General features: G+C 34.7%; 1 protein-coding gene across 1 annotated transcript in view; it reads left to right on the top strand.

The window, feature by feature from the left end:
* Window positions 1-12,504, top strand: part of PTEN (phosphatase and tensin homolog) — a 97,677-nt gene that overhangs the window by 67,688 nt on the left and 17,485 nt on the right. The window lies entirely within an intron of this gene.

Here is a 12,504-nt window from a genome sequence, read left to right as displayed (position 1 = left end):
TTAAAAATTATTTATAATGATGCCAAAGTGCTGTTTTTGGTGATAGCTCTCAAAGTTGAATCTTACATTAGTGTCTGATTTTGCTGAATGTTGAAGATTATGAAATTGCCTTTTCTATATACTGTGTTCACCCTGGAATAGCAATGGGATGAATTATAGAGCTGAGAACCTAAAATTGCTTACTTTGGTTCATCCCTTCATTATCTAGAGCAGGGGTTTTTAACCAGGAGTCCGTGAGCTTGAATGAAATTTATAAAACCTTGTTCTTGTGGGGACCTGTTGGCGTAGGTGTGATATATTTATTAAATAATACACAGTATGGTGTGTACTTAGTAAGGGGCATGTGGTTTTCACCTGACTGGCAAAGGGGTCTGTGATCTAGAGGGAAGCAATTGTTCTTACTAAGTTTGTTAGTCAGCTAAAGGGGTGCTGATGCAAAGTACCAGAAATGTGTTGGCTTTTATAAAGGGTATTAATTTGGGGTAAAGCTTATATTTACAAGGTCCTAAAGAGTCCATCTCAAGGTTACTTCCTTACCAAACTTTGTTGCCCCATGATGAAGCAAGATGGTGGGTGATGTCTGCGAGGGTTCAACCTTTCTCTTCCCCCTTAAGGCTCCATGGGGCAGCTTTTCCTTCTTTTGGCTGTTGGCTGACATAGGGCTTGTCTCTTCCTGGGACTGGTTTCTTTATGAGCTCAGCTGCTTTGGTCTCTTCACAAGGTCAGCTGTAAGCTATCAAGCAAATGGTATCTATGGAGCTGTCTCTCTTCCTCTGTGTATCTTCTCTCTGTGTTTCTTCTTGTGTTCTTGATTGAGCATCTGTTTATATAGCCCGTCAAGGGCGCTGCATGCCCTAATGATGTGGTAGAATCAAAACCCTAGTCTTGATTTAATCAAGTAAGCATAAAGTCTTTGAATTTAAAGCAATAAAAGGGCATCATGCCTGGGGGAACAGACCAGTTTACAGACATAATTGACATCTCTTTTTGGAGTTCATAGATAATATTAAACTGCCACATTAAGTAAAGTGTAAAAGATAAATTGTTCAACATGTGAGTGAATAAATGTAGGAGCATCAAAGGGAAAAAAGACTGATGGTCAAATTAATAGACAGTAGAATCGCTGGGAGAAACTTAAACAGTACATGTTTTGGTAATAGAAAAGAAATCTGGTAATAAGACATTTAACACAAAAATAGAAAAATTTTCGATGTGGAGACACATTAAGCTAGGGCTGTTAAAATCTGTTTTATGTATCTTTTGAAAAATCAGATGGAAGCTATAAATGTTTTCCACTGAAAAATGTGTATCTACATAAACATAAAATTTTGCTTATGATTTTTAATTTTACTGAAAAGTATTATTTTTTACATAGACTATAAAAGAGATCTTCTTGAATGATACCTCTTTTTTTCAAGTAAAAAATCAGTGGCTACTACTTGAAAACAATGAATAAATCTGAGTGCTACAAATTAGCCACTTAGTTCTGTTCACTAGTAAACTTTAATGAAAAGGTTGCTATTATTTAACTTTAATTTTGTCTTTGACTTGGCAACTTTTATGTCATCTTTGGTATCCAATAATTTGGACTTTACTTTTGGTGAAAAGAAGTGCTGAAAACGCTATCTCATGAAAGAATCAAAGAGCAAATGGAACCTGTCGATTCTTCTGTCAGATTAAAGTAGACTTCTGTCAAGAAATAAGAATTCTCTTAAGACTACATAAATTCATGTTGCATCATTTTCTTTGACTTCAAGTTAATGAGATTTCTTTTGGCAAGATCTGTATCATTAGTCCTATGTTATGAAGGAAAGGACTTTGAATCCATATTTCAGTTCTAAGTTTGAAGAGTTAAACTTTTCAAAAGAATTCGTAGTTTATTCAGTTAACAGCAGTATCTGGCTATTGAACTTGTCTTCTGAAAGCCAGTGATGTGTGCAGCAAAGAACTTCATAGTTGTTCTCATTTCTTGACAAAAATCTCTTGAGCCCTTGATTGAAAGTCTTGGCGTTCATGAATTTGGCACCTTGCACAACAGTAGAATTTTCATGACAAATCCTCTTGCACAGGCTATGATTCAAGGCTTGGTGGTCAAGAAGCAGTAGAATATTTTCACAGTAATACTTAATATTTCTTTCAGACTAGATGGTAGTTTTACACCCCATTGCATACTGATGAACAAAACAGTGAGTCACAATGACATAGAAAGCTTCTGTCTTTACCAAAGCAGCAAAAACAGTTGTGCTGGTAGGCATTAGATGTATGTTAAGTCTACAGGATACTGAGATATTTTCAGAAGATTTCTGGACCAAAAAAAAAAAAAATCATTTTTAAAATATTGATTGTTCTTGAAGTTTACAAAAAGAACTCCAAAATGGGAAATACTTTTTGTGTCACTATGTATATAATTGATGAAAACTAGTAGCTGGCTTTACTGAGAAGTCATGTTGAAGGGAAGTTGTACTTATAATCCTTTCATGACCTCTTTCACAGTTTTAGAAAACAAATTAGGCTTTTGTTATTCTTTTGGAATAGATGGCATTATATGCTAGAGATACTGCAGCAGTCTTACTTTTCTGCTCCAAACTACAAATATATTATAATAGTTTATCCTTTTCTAACTTGCTTTGTTCTCACATGTTCTCTCTCTTCCTTCCTCACATCCCTCTTATACACACACACACGTAAACATATACATACAAACCCTGTTTGACATAGGTGCCATTTCAGAATAGTTGGCTATATGCTTCTGATGGTGAGAACTTGCCATGTAAGGAGCACTTGGAATTTTACATCACATTCAGGGATGAAAGTAAAACCCAAGGATACTTAATCTTTAGTATACTTTTCTCTGTTACCAGTTTAAGTTAGATCCAAGAGAAGACTCCATAATCAAAGAGTGAGTTTGGGAATATGTTCTAGTCATCACATCTGGTAATATTATCAGTTGGGTATATACTCTGCCCATATAATGCCTATTTTAGATGTATTATTTATGACTACATTCTTAAGATGGTATTTCCAGTCATATCATTGGCCATAAAAAGTTTTGTTTTTAATTAAGACAATTTTAAACATAAACAGGGAATGAAATTGAAAAGTGTATTTTGGGAGAGGATGTGTGTTCAGTTCTTGGCTTCACCTCACCCCAGTCCCTCCAAATCTCATCCATTAGTAAACCTCAGGTTGTAGGCTTATGAGACCTATTAGCTATAAAATAATTTTCTTTCTTTCTAGAGGTGAGGAAGGGATATTTGATGGAATGACAAGCTCTGTGGAATGTTGTTGTGAAGTAAGGCTAGAGTGAAAAGACAGTAGGGAAATATGTATGGGAATAAAATGTAAAACTTATAGTAGCATCTGATAGAAAGTAATAGGGCCTACTTCATCAGCAGAACCACTCTAGGTATAGCATATTCTTCCTCACCTGTATAGGTTGAAATCTTTCCCAAGTGACGGTGATAGGCTGGTAGTAAATTGAAAATGGAGATGTATGCATACTTTAAGGATGTACTCAGTAAAATTTTTATGTTCAGTTGTTACCTGATATTAAGACAGAGTTAAGGGAAGTGGATTTGGCCCAACGGTTAGGGCGTCTGCCTACCACATGGGAGGTCCACGGTTCAAACCTAGGGCCTCCTGACCCATGTGATGAGCTGGCCCATGTGCAGTGCTGATGCGGTGCAAGGAGTGCCGTGCCAAAAGAGTGTCTCTCACGTAGGAGAGTCCCACGCACAAGGAGTGCACCCTGTAAGGAGAGCCACCCAGTGTGAAAAAAGTGCAGCATGCCCAGGAATGGCACTGCACACATGGAGAGCTGATGCAGCAAGATGATGCAACAAAAATGAGACACAGATTCCGGGTGCCACTGACAGGAATACAAGCGGACACAGAAGAACACACAGGGAATGGACAGAGAGAGCAGACAACCCCGGGGTGGGGTGGGGATAAATAAAAAATAAATCTTAAAAAAAAAAAAAGAGTTATATAATTTAGCCTAAGTCAGTTACATCTTTAGCATCTTGAAATCAAAATAAGTCATTCAAATCTGCTGTACCTATCTCAGGCTTAATTAATACACCTAATAAACCTAGACCATGTTTTGGCTGAATTATTCACAGGGTCTAAAAGAGTATCTTAATGTGCTCCTATTTTTATCTGCATGTTTATTTAAAAAAGGAAAATGAAATTTAGGAGATGTTGTTGACTAAACTGTGTGTTTTACCAAACCATGGAGTTTGCATTTTCGGTTGACACATTAGAAAACTAAATGTAGTGGATAAAAGTAATGAGATTCTGAACTTTTTTTATTTTTGCAGGAATGTTTATTTCATAGATGATAAAGCTGAGACCCAGAAAGGTGAGGTGCCTTGATGAAAATTATCCAACCAGTTAATGACAGTACTTAGAGTAAAATTTGAGTTTCCCAACACATGATTTAACCTCTTTCTACACTATCAAGCCCACAATTCCTAGAACTGAAAAATAATTTTGATACTGTTCAGGATAATTAATCTCTGAACCAGGGGAACCAGGGCCTAGCTCCCCTGAAAGGTTATATAATGCTGATGAAATTGGTCTAATTTGACAAGGCACTTCAGTTTATTCCTTTCTTTACAGATGGAATGGCGTTTAATGACCCTTGATTTAAGGACAGTTTGAGGTTGATGGTCTTAAAACTATAATGCTGCTGCTTTAAAATCTTTGGAATTTTAATATTCCTAAAACATTCAAAAGTATCACATGTTTATCTAGTGATTACCATGCTAGTGACCATGCTAGTGAAATAATATATTTTTAACCTTTTATGAATAACCAATTTTGTGAGAAAACTTAGCTGAGTATGGTAAAGCTGTTGTTATACAACTGTGAAATTCATCCTGAGAAATAAGTGTCTTATCATAAATATAATTGATTATCCAGAGTAGTTTTTTCTTGAAACATCTGGGTAATAGGTTTATCTTCTGCTTGCCAATATTTCATTTTAGGTTGAACCGATAGATTTGTATAACTTGTAATTATGAGCCATTATTATAGGAGGAACAAACAGTTTACCCATTTTTGCAGAGTTTATATAGGATTAATGTTATTAGAGAACTACCTTTAATGTTATTTTGTTTGTATCCTTAATTTTAATTATAGGGAAACAATAAGTTGAAGAAACTTGTGTTCTGATAACATTTCTATAGGAATAGAGTATTTTTTCTTCTTTTGAAAGAGACTAGAAACAGTTGTGACATTTTGATGAACAATTTGTAGACTTTCCAGAGGCTTTCCTAAAAATAATATGGTGCCGAATCTTATTTCTTCAGCAGACTTGGAGCAAATTAGATGTCAGAGTGGTGGGTACAAGCTGACCATAAAGTGTGTCATTGCGCTAGTAATGCTCAAATATTACCTTAGGTTTTGAATGTTTCAGAGAAGTCAAAGAACAACTGATACTTCCCATAAAGAAAAATAATTTCTGAGAGTGAGATAATTGTTGGAGGGAAGATGGATATCTTTTTTTTTTTAAAGATTTATTTCTCTCCCCTCCCCCCCCACTCCGACCCCCACCCCCACCACCGTTGTCTATTCTCTTGTTATTTGCTGCATCTTCTTTGTCTGCATCTGTTTTTGTCAGTGGCACAGGAATCTGTGTTTCTTTTTGCTGCATCATCTTGTTGTGTCATCTCTGTGTGGGCGGCACCATTCTTGGGCAGGCTGCTCTTTCTTTGGTGCTGGGCGGCTTTCCTTACAGGGTGCACTCCTTGTGTGTGGGGCTCCCCTACACGGGGACACCCTTGCGTGGCACAGCACTCCTTGCGAGCATCAGCACTGCTCATTGGCCAGCTGCACACGGGTCAAGGAGGCCTGGGGTTTGAACCACGGACCTCCCATGTGGTAGACGGTCACCCTAACCTCTGGGCCAAGTCCGCTTCCCAAGATGGATATCTTGTATTCAGTAATTTACTGAGAGACGTTTACATTCCCTCAAGAGTCTTTCATTTGCATGTTTTATACTTTTGCTTTATGAACATGTGGCAATTTACTCAAAAACAAGTTGTTAATGGGGATTTTTTTCTCCCAAGAAAGCATGCTTCAGGGCAACTCCTAGGGTTGGTTCTCATTCAGTCATAAACCCCACACTGTCTGCATCAACACATGTTTCAGTATTATAATTGGTAATTCACAATATTTATTCTAAATTGTGAACAAAAGAGAAAAAAAAAATACTGAGAATGCTGGTATTTAGTTTTATTTCCCAAATTTCTGAGTTGTATCTGCGTGTGTGTATAAAAAGAAGTATTTGATGAACTTACCCCAAATCTCTGCTAGTCTGTTTACCAATTTTCCCCATGTTGTCACCTAATGAAAATTTCATATTTCAACCCATAATTACATTTTAAAAATTCTAAAACTCCTAAATGATCTTATTTTTCTCACAGAATAATTCTCTTGGGTTAACCTGTGTTGCTCTAATATACAGCATTTAAGCCTGCCCAACCCATAGATTCATAAAATTGTAGAATTTTTGTTCCTTGGAAGACCATAGCAATTATTTGAGGCCTATTCTAGTATAACTGATGAAATAGATCTGCAAAGATCAACCTGTTCTGGGGCATTCAGTCTCTGTGTAAGACCTAAAAACCATACCTTCTAACTTAACCTTAAATCCAGTGCTCTTTCTCCTGTACTGTGTTCTCTTGTCCAAATTTTTTTTTTAATTTAGAGCCGCAAAGTAGAAAGAGAAACTCAGTTAAGGAAGGGAAAAAAGCAGGTGCTTTATAATATGTTAAAATTCTTTCAGTTTCAAGTCACAGAAATCCAACTCAAAATAGCTTGTGCTAAAGAGGATATTTGTTGGCTTATTTTAATAGAAAAACTGTGACTTGGATCTAGATGCTCAACAGATGTCAAAAACTTACCTGTTTCTTATCCAGGTAAATCTAACTCTCCTTTCCTCTGTATATACTTTATTTTCAGGCAGGCTCTGTGCAAGTAGCGGCAAGATATGGCTACTAGTAGCTTTAGGTTTACATTCTACCTGCTTTAGCCTCTGCAATGGGAGGAGAGCTAGTCTTTCAGCAAAAATTCTAGGTTGGGTTCTGATTTGCTTGAATTTTGGGGCATGTGCCCATCTGTCAGCCGAACATCTGACCAAGGAATGGAAAGCTCTTGAATAGTCAGGCTTGGGTCATCTATATAAAGCTGAACTATTATATAGGGCCTGTTCCATCTGAACCACAGGGAGAATGATGACTTTCCGAAGACAAATCAAGGAGGAGTAAGTATAATAGGGCAAAGAGAAAAATACCAGTTGTCTGCTTGAAATTTAATCTCAAGGATTCTGTGGGTCACACACCAATATTTGGTATATTAATTAAAATCATTTCATAGAACTCGAGTATAATACTCCAAATTTTGGAGATTCTTCTGGAGATGGGAAAAATAAAAGCTTAAGAGGTTGTGACTTCCTTCCAGTCCATAGCTATAGAGTATGCATGCTATTTATTAGTGAAACCCAGGACACCTGAGTAAAAGTTTCAGACTCAGATTCACATTTATGTTTAGATCCTGAGGCAAGATAATTAGGTGCTCCCTTAAAATGGAGGTGGTAGTATCTTATCTTGTCAAGTTGCAGTATCATTAGGGTTATATGAAAAGTGCCTGGCATGGCGATTAATACATAGTTGTTAACACTATTATGTTAAAACATTTTTATTTATTTCTGAGTTTAGAAGTGCCAGTGGAGAGTTTATGAGGCAGAAACTTGCTTTTTAAATTGATGAATCTAGATTGTGAATTCATCTTAAAAATGATCTGAGAGTATTAATGCCAAGAATATGAACAAAACATTACATATCTTGAGATTGTTCAGTGTTTGGGATTATCTGTTCTGTGGTTTCTGTCTAGTATTCTAGTCTGAAAGATGTGTGTAACCTATATTTTCAGGTCTCTGTATTTTAAAAGATTAATCATAGACAATAGGGCTAATAAAACAATTTAGGTTAAAAAAATAAATGGCTGACTAAAGATATATCAGGCAAATGTAAATTTCAAAAATAGAATATCAGCATTTAAAGTAAAAATACATAAAATTGGATCAAGAGTGACATTATTAAGACAGTGTATACTCCACAATGAAGACTTAGCTCTTATAAACTTGTATGAACTAAATATAACATCAGAATGTTGAATAAAAAAATGAAGAACCAAATTGATAGAAAAGCAGTGGTAGTAGGAATTTTAATATACTTCATTTCTTGCCAAATCAAGAAGGCACAAGATACAGATTATTTGAATATAAAAAAAAGTAGCCCTTAAAATTTATTCCTCCTTTTCTTTTATCCACAAGACAATTACCAAGATTAATCATTTAAGCCACAAAAACAACAAAAAAACACCTAATTTCCAAGTAGAAATATGTCATATTCCTTAATTACAATTTAATAGGATTAGAGATTTAAGACAGGTTTAATCAAACAAAATTAGCCATTTGAAAATTTAAAACCATGTGCTTAAATAATTTTGGGTCGAAGAGGAAATAAAAATTCATGTTAGAAATTATTAAGAAATTAATAACAAGTTATTACATAAAGAAAAAAAAAAAGTTAATGAGGTAGACAATAGTAAACCATTTGAACTGTAAATCCAAGCACTTATTATTTGAAAATGGCAATAAAATCAATAACATCTCGAGGTCAAACAAGAAAAAAAGTAAAGAAGAAATAAAAAACAGATGCTAAATATAAGAATGGAGATAAAATTACATAATGGAGGAGACATTAAAATTATGTTCACATTTGCGCTAATGAATTTGAAAATTTAAATGGGACATGGACAATTTCCAATAAAAATGTTATAATGTTTCAAGGTGAAATACAAAATCTGAATAGATCACCAAAGAATGAAAATGTCTAGGACCCTCAAGAAGTACCTGGCTGAATTGCATTTCAGGTACAGTTGGTATCAGATCTTGAAGCATCCAATAATTATGTTATCTAAACAAGTTCACGTGTTAGAAAATATGGAAAACTTCCCAGGTGAGTGCTTGCATAACCCTGACAAAGATAGCACGTTAAAAGAGGAAACCAGAAAGTATAATTTAGGGGGAAGTAATTACTTTAGTTTGGCCAATAGAGTATATGTAAGGGAGTTGAGAGAGGTTAATACTTGAAAAGGAGGTTGGTCTGTGTATTTATGTTGTGATTGAATTATAATGTGTGATAAATTTCTTCCTGTTTGGGTAGGTACCAGTTATCCATTTAACATTTTAAATTAATTGTAATGTGATTAATCTTGTACTTTGGTAAAATTAATCCGAGAGGTGTAAAAATAGGTTGAAGAATAGGTAAGTCACAGGCTGATAATCAGTTGGCTATTATAAAATTGCAGGAGGTAACCAAACTAGAATAGCCACAAAAAGCAGAAATGATGGTTTTGAGAAGTATTTCAGAGGCAAAAATCTAGATATTGGCAACTGAATAGGTATGTAGGAAAGATGAATATTTTAAACGATGTTAATATTGGGTTTATCTTCCATTTTTATGTCTGTGTTTGTGTGTGAGTATATGTGTATGTCAGGTAGTTGATATGGTGGCTGGTTTACCAATGTCTGATCTCTATTCTGCTGCCTGGTCCTTTGCCATGGTGCTGGAATTCCCTCGCTTCTCTAATTTCTATAACTCTCTTTGTTTTACTGCTGTCCCTCAGACATGTTTCCTTCACTCTAGCAGAAATGGTAGGATAGCGGTTTTGTGGAAGCTCTAGAGTTTGAATGCTTGGGTGAAATCTAGTTCCATTACTTATGAGATATGAGGCCTTACCTAATTTATAAAATGGAGTTACCAGTAATACCCACTTTATATAGTTTTATGAGTATTAAATGATGTTTCTGAAGGCATTTAGAATAAAGCAAAGAACATGGTAAAGATCCAATAAATGGTAGTGGCAGTAGTTATTATAAGAAGTTTGGGGCTCTGGGACTGGAGAAAATAGTGAATGGTGTCATTACAGAAATGGAGAGGCTTGTCCCTGCAAAAATATGACAGCTTCAATTTTTGGATGTGGTATTTTAAGTAGTTTTGGGACTCCAGATAAAAATGTCCAGCCAAGTGTTAGGAATTTGGTATGAGGGTTGGGAGTAAGATCAGATTTAGAGAGGAGGATTTGGAGTTATCATATGAAGATTGATAATTAAAGTACTAGAATAGGTGGAATTGACAAAGAGAAGATAACATTTTTGAAATATGCCCATTTTTAGAGACAAGAAAAGAGTCAATAAGACTAGGAGGAAACCTTTAGAGAACAACTAAACAGAACTACTTCTGAAGAAGTTTCAGAACATCTGCAAAGAGATCAACCAGGAAAGCAGTAGTAAATTTGTTTTTTTAAAAAGCATTAATTAAGGAATAGAAGCTGCTCCTGGAGGTTTTGCTGTCATGTAGAGAGATGATAGTTTGAGAGAAACACATCTGGGGAGAGTATGGGTTTTCAGTCTTCGAATTTTTTAAAATAATGGTTACCTGAACTGTGTTACTAGGAGACAAGTGGTAGAGAACAGAGGTGAATACTAAAAAGGAAAGAATTAATAGAGCACTTAACAAAATGGAACTTTGATGAACAGGAAGAGATATTCTTGTAAAATATCAGGAGTGCAGGGAATTTTGAGTGTTCACTTTGGATGACCTCAGAGTTCTTAGTAAAATAGGAGCTGAATTTGTTGAGGGATGATGATATCTGGGACAGAAAAATAAGGGAGGTTGGGTGAGCCAAGGGCTTATATCATTGTGGTCAAGGGCTTTATAAGTGTATACCAGAAAAAAAGAGTTATTGATTGCTAAGCATTTCAATTAGGTAAACTAAGTAAAGGCAGTGGAAAAGTGGGTTGATAAGGGTTGTGGGAGGAATATGGAACACACCCCTGACTCCCTTTTACTTATTTGTGAACACAGGGATTTGATAAAGTAATGGCTGCTTTTTGAAATGATGGCCAGAAACTTGATGCTAAGTTGACCTGAAGAATGCTGTTTAGCTAAAATTGGAATATGTTGAAAGTTATATTTGAGAGAAAGGTTAAGAATATAATATAAGTGGTTTTCTTCACAATTAGAGTGGAAAAGGAGAGTTAAAACTGATAGTAGAGCTAAACCTTCTGGGACATAGTTATAGACCAGTTTAACTTGAAATTTAATGGTTAGGGAGAGTGGGGTTAGCTCAGTTGTTTGAGTGCCTGCTTCCTGTGTATGAGGTCCTGGGTTCAATCCCCTAGTACCAACTTAAAAAAAAAAAAAAAATTAATGGTTAGAAAATAAAACTGTGATTTTTTTTATTAGTCTTAATTTAAGTAATAAATGAAAATTTTGAAAATGTAATTCTTTCATTTCCAAGAGCCTTAAAGTTGAGCTCTCTTTTCATATATATAAAATAAAATTTTGAAGATCAGCCAAATGTTAATCTCTTCAATTTTAAAAATGATACATACTTTAAATCGTAATGTTCAAAAGGCTATAGGTAACATTATACATTGTTATGTATAGGTTGTACATTGTTACATATATTACATTGTTTCCACTATATGCATTCAGTAAATTTGAAGTAGTACAAATTGATATTTGAAGTAGTACAGATTGCACTGTTAATTTAGTGTGGAATTTTTGCTCATTTTATTTCAAATCCTAGATAACAGTGTGATTCATTGTACTTCAAATTTTAACAAGTGTGTATTGTGGCCATGAGAGAAGAGACAAGAGTGAGGAGGACACACTCAAGGCCAGTGGTACATATCATTTGAGCCTTCCAACTTTTAAAATTTCTGTTAATCTTGACACATTGCATTTGAGATGCTGGCAAGCTAATGGGTAGATCAGATATGGAAACCTAAATATGCATAATTTGATAGTAAAGTAATACATGTGATTAAATTTATAAGTGTCCTTTTCTGTGGTCCTTTTCTGTGTTTTCCTTTGAATTATATCAACAATTTTGGTTCAGCTGGTATTCATACATACATTATTTCCCAAATGTTGATAACTTTTACATTGATACATTCTTTCCTACTTTTGGCCAGTCTTTTTTGCTAAAGCTTAATAACTGAGTGTACTTGCATTATGGGTATGCTACCAATCTGTTGCAACTTGAGAAAAGTTAAAACTTTGAAAACCTTCTAACTATTGCACACAAACTTAATATCAAAAATGGAGATAAAGAAAACAATTCATATGGTTCAAAAATTCACATGATTCAACGTGTATCCTTCCCACCTATCTTTTATCTGCTGTTTTCCTCAACCTACTTAGCAATTCTGTATTTTATCTTGAGAAACATGAATGACAAATTAAGTTATTTGGTGAGGTAGCATTAAATAATGTGGTATAGAATAATGTGGTATAAAAATCATTTTAAGTTATACGTTAAAACTTTTTTTAACTTTAATGATAATTTTTATGTTAACTTTTATAACATTTCTTGAAAATAGTATATATTGCTTTAAGAAAAATACATAGAGATAAAATTCCAGCT

This window comes from Dasypus novemcinctus, chromosome 6 (assembly GCF_030445035.2).
Source record: "Dasypus novemcinctus isolate mDasNov1 chromosome 6, mDasNov1.1.hap2, whole genome shotgun sequence".
NCBI lineage: Eukaryota > Metazoa > Chordata > Mammalia > Cingulata > Dasypodidae > Dasypus > Dasypus novemcinctus.
Note: the sequence above shows the minus strand (reverse complement) of the source record. Positions and strands in the feature narration are given on the sequence as shown.